Source organism: Chelonoidis abingdonii, chromosome 9, assembly GCF_003597395.2.
Source record: "Chelonoidis abingdonii isolate Lonesome George chromosome 9, CheloAbing_2.0, whole genome shotgun sequence".
Classification (NCBI taxonomy): Eukaryota; Metazoa; Chordata; order Testudines; family Testudinidae; genus Chelonoidis; species Chelonoidis abingdonii.
This window is the reverse complement of record NC_133777.1, coordinates 16422225-16429091: the sequence shown is the minus strand read 5'-3', so window position 1 is coordinate 16429091 and position 6867 is coordinate 16422225.

The window sequence follows — 6867 nt, the reverse complement described above, 5'->3', positions numbered from 1 at the left end:
AAAAAACAGTTTGTAGTGATAATCAGGATTGCCATTTTCAAACAGTGGACAAGAGGTGAGTTAGGCAGTAGGGGGAAAATTGCATGGGAAATAGCTTTTATTTTGTGTAAATGACCATGCCACTCCCAGTTATCTTTTTTTTCATTCAAAAGAGCCATAAATTTAATGTGTCCAGTTTGCCAAATTAATTCAGCTCTGCAGTTTCTCATTGGAGTCTGGTTTTTTTAAAGTTTTTTTGTTGAAAGAATTGCAGTTCAGGTCTGTAATTGAGTGAACCTGGGAGCTGAAAGTGTTCTCCGATGGTTTTTGAATGGTTGTATTTCTTGATGTCTGGATTTGTGCCATTTTTCTTTGCATAGGGATCTGTCCGGTTTGGCCAATGTACATGCAGAAGGACATTTGCTGGCACATTGGGCATATTCACATGTGTGAGATGTGCCAGTGAACGAGCCACGATGGTGCGGCTGATATTGATTAGTCTATGCCTGTGTCGCCCGAATAGTAAGATACGTGGACAGAGTTGGCAACGGGCTTTGTTGCAAAGGATAGGTTCCTAGGGTGAGTGTTTTTGTTGGTGTATGGTACTGGTACTGCTTCACGGTGCTGGAGAGGCGTCGTGTAAGTGAGGACTGGCCTGTCTCCGAATCTGTGAAAGGAGGGATCGTCTTCCAGGATAGATTGTACGATCCTTGATGATGCGCACTGGAGAGTGTTTAGTTTTTGGGGGCTGAAGGTACAATTCATACCGTTCTGGTTATTTTCTTTGTTGGGCCGGTCCTGGAGTAGATGATTTCTGGTATTCTTCTGGCTCTGTCAATCTGTTTCTTCCACTTCAGGCAGGTGCGCGTATGTAGTTTTAAAGAACGCTTTGATAGAGGTTCGTGTAGGTATTTTGCTCTGTCTGAGGGTTGGAGGCAAATGCGGTTGTGCATCGTAAGAGCTGGCTGTTAGACAATGGATCGTGTGGTGTGGTCTGGAAATGGAAGCTGGAGGCATTAGTAAGTATAGCAAGTCGTAGGTTTCCGGTATGGTGTGTTTTATGTGACTATCACACGCACTATTTCCTTGGACGCGTCGCTGGTGTTTATCATAGCCTTACACAGAGATGAGGGCTGAGAAACCAGGAAGTTTAATCAGTGTTCTATCTGTGGCAGAGGCTTTGGTTCAGGGAGCTGAGTACAGCAGATATGAGGCAAAACTGTTTCATACTGAACGGCAGTGGTGATGAAGTTTTTCACAAGCCTGTTGTACCCCGGGAAGCATTGCACCCTTCTCCCCATCGAATATTATTTTGAGGGGGGAAATCAGGATTTGTTGAGGCCTAGACACAATTTCTGGAATGTTGGGAGTTGGCAATTTTCCTGTATATAATAAAATGAAACACACAGTCCTGACCCAGTCAACCTAAGTTGTAGGATTATACCAAAACTGACCGCTCTTGTCTACCTGCTTTGCGTTGGTGGGGCCCAAAGTTGGTAGTAACAATAACAAGGGCTGGTACAGAACGCTATTGCGAACACAGCCAGCTCTGCGCTACCACTGGTGTGGCTGTGGCTAACACACGCGTCTTTCTTTCCCAATGGCGTCTTTGGCAAACATACAACCACAACCGGAGCCATCGGCTACACTGGGATTTCGTCTCGGCCCCGCGCACGCAGGGCCCGCCCGCGAGCCAGCGTATAGCACAGGCAGCTCCTGGGCGCGCCTTCCCAAGCGGCTCGGCGCGGCAAGAGCGCGGGGCCTGGCTCGTCTCCGGGCGGCCTCACTTCCGGACCGTGCAGCCACAGGTACGGGGACAAGCGGCAGCGCGGTGTCTACGGGGTGACTTTAGGACCCGGGAAGAGCCATTATGTCGGGGGCGGGCTTTAGGACCACGGAAAGCCTCTGGGACTTGCAGATAGCCCCCTTTCCGTCGGCGTGCTGTGGCGTCATCGCTCGGCGCCGCAAGTCGGCGAGGTAACGCGGGTTGTGGCGCCCGCGTGGGTACGGGGACTCGTGGCTCAGCTGCGTCCATGGCCGCCTCGGAGGCAGACGACCCGCGGCGATGAAGCGGCGGCACAAGGCGCGTACGTGCGGGGCAGCAGGCAAGCGGCCCGGGGCGGCGGCGGCGGCGGCCCGGCAGCTGGAAGCTCGGCAGCGGGCTCCTCATCACCTGCAACATGAACGACGCAAGTCGGCGTGGGGGAGGCCTACAGCCTGCCTCACGAGTACGGGGACTACTCTACGGGCCCGAGAAGGTGCGTGCGGCAGCAGGGGCCCCCGGGGGTGGCGGGCTGGGTGCTGCCGCCTGGCTCCCTGCCTTCAGGGGGCCAGATTAATAGCATGTACTTCGGGACCCCCCTCCTGAGCCCTGAGCCAAACACCAGAAAGCTAGTCCCGGCCCCGAGGAGCTTACAGTCTCCCTGTACAGCAGTTATTTTGTGCAAGCCCCCACAATGGTTGGCTTTGGAAAACAACAATTACCAGCAGAGGCTGCGATTGGCTGTGGTTCAGCCGCGCTGCTGGTAATCCTCGGCCACTGCTGAATCTGGCGCCCTTAAAGGATGCCCAGGAATGGCCGCTGCTAAGATAATTTGGTCGTCCCTTTGGCAAAAATAGTAATGTTAAGCCAACAAAAAAGCAGCATGTTAATGTTCTGGGTTTGTGGATATTGTTTAGAGAAGAAAGTGAAATTAACGTGTAAACAAACGGCCATCTAATTATTTTGATGATGTGTTAAAGGGGTCGTGGGGCTACAGGAGATGCTCTCTTTAAAACCTTCTACAAATCAGTATAAGTATCTTCTTTTCAGTTGATGGATTTACACACTGGTTTTAATAATCCTTCTGGTTTAAACATAGCGCCTGTTATTGCTCTGAGTTTTTGTCCTACAGATTAAGGCTTGTCTACACGAAGATGCTACCTAGTGCCAACAGAGAAGCTTCGTCCTTTTGGTGTGGTACTCCACCTCCTGAAGGTTGATAGACGTGGGTGTTGGGAGAATTTTCCCATTGCTAGTCGCTTGCTAAACTGGGGGTTAGTCAGTTTCACCCCTGAGTGATGTGTAAACCAAACCTATTTCCTAGTGTAGACCAGGACCTAAGTTTGCCTATTACTCGCTGTTCCCATTTATAAATTCTATGGTAATAATCTGAAAATTGCTTTCCAAACTGTGAATAGGTTTGGGTGTTTTTTTAAAGATGATTGATCATCCCCTTGTTACCTATGGTTGTAAGAGACAAATTTTATGTAACATGCCTTTGAAATTAAATCCCACAGGACGAATGATATGATGATTTCCCATTGCAAGAATTTCTGGTGCTTGTCTTAATACAGTTTGCCGTACTCCTAAATGCTTTATTACGTCTACAGTATCACTGCTGAATTGCGGGTTTTTTAGGCAGGGGTATAGTGGTGGTGTGACTTTCATTTATTGAATTAGATGAAATGTCTTAACCCTTTGCTAACATCTCATTTAAGATGCAGTCCTCTATTCCCAGTTTACAGATCAAGATGGCAGGTTGTCAGGAAGGTGAAGAGAAGAGAGTGGTTGAAGCTGCCTTAAAGAAAGAATTTGGATCAGATTTCGCACTTCGACTGAACAGAAGCTGAGAAGTTTCAGTGCAGTGGGAGGGTGAGCAACAAGTGGTCTTTATTAGAACGGCTGGCTGTAGGTGTGTAGTGAATAACTGCTGCCACGACATGCAACACACACAAGCTGCTTCTGCCAGTTTGTTAGCTGCTGTCACGGTGTGACTGCAAAGAAGTTGAAGCTGCTGAATGTTCAGCAACCTTTCCTCTTTTCCTCTTTGCTTTACTCTGTGTGAAACTTAGTGACTACAGCCAGGTTAGTTATTTTGCCCCAGCAGAACAAATCTGACCCTTGTAAATGTAAAGGGCTTGGTATTTTGCTGAACCCGGAAAGCATGCAAAAAGGCTGATGTTCAGATCCTCAGCTTGTTGTGAGAAAAACAATACAAGCGGACAACGAACAGCCGGTATGACAGTCCAGTAGACATGAGTAGGGTCTGATCTTTTCAGTTCTTGCTCATGGCCAAAACTCCTGTTGCCTGAGTAAAAAAACTAGAATAGACCTCCAGTGTTGCACTACTCTCTCTTGGTGCTTCCAAGCCAGATTGTGGAATACTCTCTCCCATTGCTTACAAACGCCTACCCTGTTTTGTAAGAACTTGTAGAATTTAGTAGGATGCTTTAGATTTGATGATTCAGTTTTTGTACTTGTAAGCAAGTAAGAATTTGATGCTGTATTGCTTTTTTTAAAAGGAAATCTCTTCTTATTTGTTGCTCTTACTGTTGTCTTCTCTTGTAGAACTGAGAACCTCGTCCATCATATTAGAGGAACTTGCACACTACTAAAAAGAAGAAAACAAGAGCGATTCTGCGCATGTTGGCCCATATTCTGAGCACCTGCCAGGCTTTTGTGGGAAATGATAAAAAGTTAAATTCAGAGATCTTCTTGAGCCTTGGTTTAAAGCCCCTAATAAGGGTTACTTTTCGAATCCTGGTGATAATAGCCCACCTTAATTGATTAGTCTTGTTAGAGTTGGTATGGCAACACCCATTTTTCATGTTCTCTGCTGTTACATATATCTTCTACTGTATTCCCACTGCATGTATCCGATGAAGGGGTTTTTAGCCCATGAAAACTTATGCTCAGATACATTTGTTAGTCTCTAAGGTGCCACAAAGAACTCCCTCGTTCTTTTTGCTGATACAGACTAACACGGTACCACTCTGAAATTTACAGAACATCGAACACTTTGGCCAGTGGGGTCTATTGGGAGTTCTTAAATAACGAGAAGGTTTGCTTTCTGGTTTCTGAGCCTTTAGGGTGCGTGCAGTGTCACATCTTTCAAGCTTTTCTCTGCCACCGCATGGAGGGCTAGAAACTCACTGTTAACCCCCCCCCCCCCAAAACTTGAGCTTCTAACTAAGCACTGGACTACAAAGCTAGACTTTCAGACAGCTATTTTAAATCTAAGATACTCCACAATCATGTGTGCAAGTTTAGGCAATACTGCTATCTTAGCTGTCTAGCCAATGAAGCCATGCACCTGCTGGAAGCCTGTGAATCATACTTGGAGCAGCCACAAAAGGTAATAACAATAATACACTATCTACAGCCAAACATTTGCTTCTGAAATAAATGTAGTAAAACTTTACTAATTCTGGGTCCACCTGGGAGAACGAAAATTGAAATGCGTTAAATTGTTGATTGCTCTAGTCTAGCTGTTGACTCCAGCATACAGCAGTGGAATTCTCCTGCGCGGTATTATTGGGTTTACCAATGTTCCGTGCGCGTCAAAAGGATCTTGGTCCCATTCTCTTCCATGGAAGGTGATCTTGATAGCCTGCTAACAACATCTTATGTGTGATGGCAGCCTCAACTTCGTTCACAAGATCCAGATGAGTTGGAGAACTGTTCACTTGATTCACGAAGACTGCGTCTTAAAGCATGTTTGCCTGCATAATGGCAATGTTTTGCCACAATTCCAGTTGTATGCAGTCCATATGAGGAAATCTATGACAACATGAAACAACTTTTGAGGGTGGCATAACCATGGACCAACATCAGTGGCAGCTTTTGTGGCGATTATGAAGGTTGTTGGCTCTCTTGCTTGGTCCTGCAGACTGGGATACACAAGTATGCTGTTTTCTCTGCGAATGGGTAGTCGGGTCAATGAAGATTCCCACTACCAGTCAAGAAAGATTGGCCACTCCGACACAGTCATTGGGCTCTGGAGAGGAAAAGTGTTCAGCATCCACCACTTGTTGAATCAGGCAAGATTTTGTTACTCAGCTGCTTACACATCAAGATGTCGGTCCTAGATTGAGAGTCTGTGGTCAAAGGCAATTGACAAAACAAAGCAGCTTTTCAAGTACCTCCGTGGAAAATTTCCGCAGGTGTGAAGTGAAGCTAAGATAAAGGAAGTGTCTTTGTTGGTCTCAGATTCATGAACTTCTTCGAGATGATGCATTTGACCTGCCGCTGCGTGCAAAACTCTACTATCTACACAATATACATAGACATAAAATGTAAAAACTTAAATATCTTAGAAACAGTAGCCAATCAGTTGTTTTAATTGTCATATTTGAATTCAGCACATCAAAATACATAATAAATACCACTTTTATCTCTGAAGCAGACGACTTCTCAAAAATTGTAGACCAGTGTAATTAATAATAGACCTGGCTTCTCTAGGCTTTAGGCTAAACTTATATACACAAGCAAGTATCTGTTGTAAAAAACAAACAAACCCAAGAACTCTTCTCTTATTGATATGAAAAGTATTAGGAGAGAAATTGGTCTTTAAAATGGTGATTAATCTGAACTGTTAATAGTTTGCTCTGAATGTAAAACACTTTATCCTGCTACAGTGACCTGAACACAAAGTGAATTGGAGTTTTGATAGATTAGAATCTTGTTGATTTATGCTTTTGTTGAACTTTGGTTCTCAGAATTAAAGGTCCAGAATTTGAGTTAATAAATTGCAGAATATAAAGAGAAGCTAACTTGGGGCCTGATCCAAAGCCCATTGAAGTAAATGGAAAGATTCTTAATCATGCCCCATTGTACAGTCCGTATTTTAAAGGCACTTACCAGTAGCCCCATACTACTCAGTGTAAGGACTGCAGAATCAGGCTCTTGGTTTGGACTGTATCCTTATTTTCCTAATTAATCACTTAAACCATTACTAATTTATATTTACAGAGAGGAAAAATGGACTTTCTCCATGGTACAGGTACTTTGGGGTATAAAATAAAGGCCATCCCTTGTCAGAAGAACCAGATGAGCTATATGATATTTATGATCAGTTAGGATTGCAGGATCAAGGCCTTAACACGATGCAGCTGTCAAAATACTGC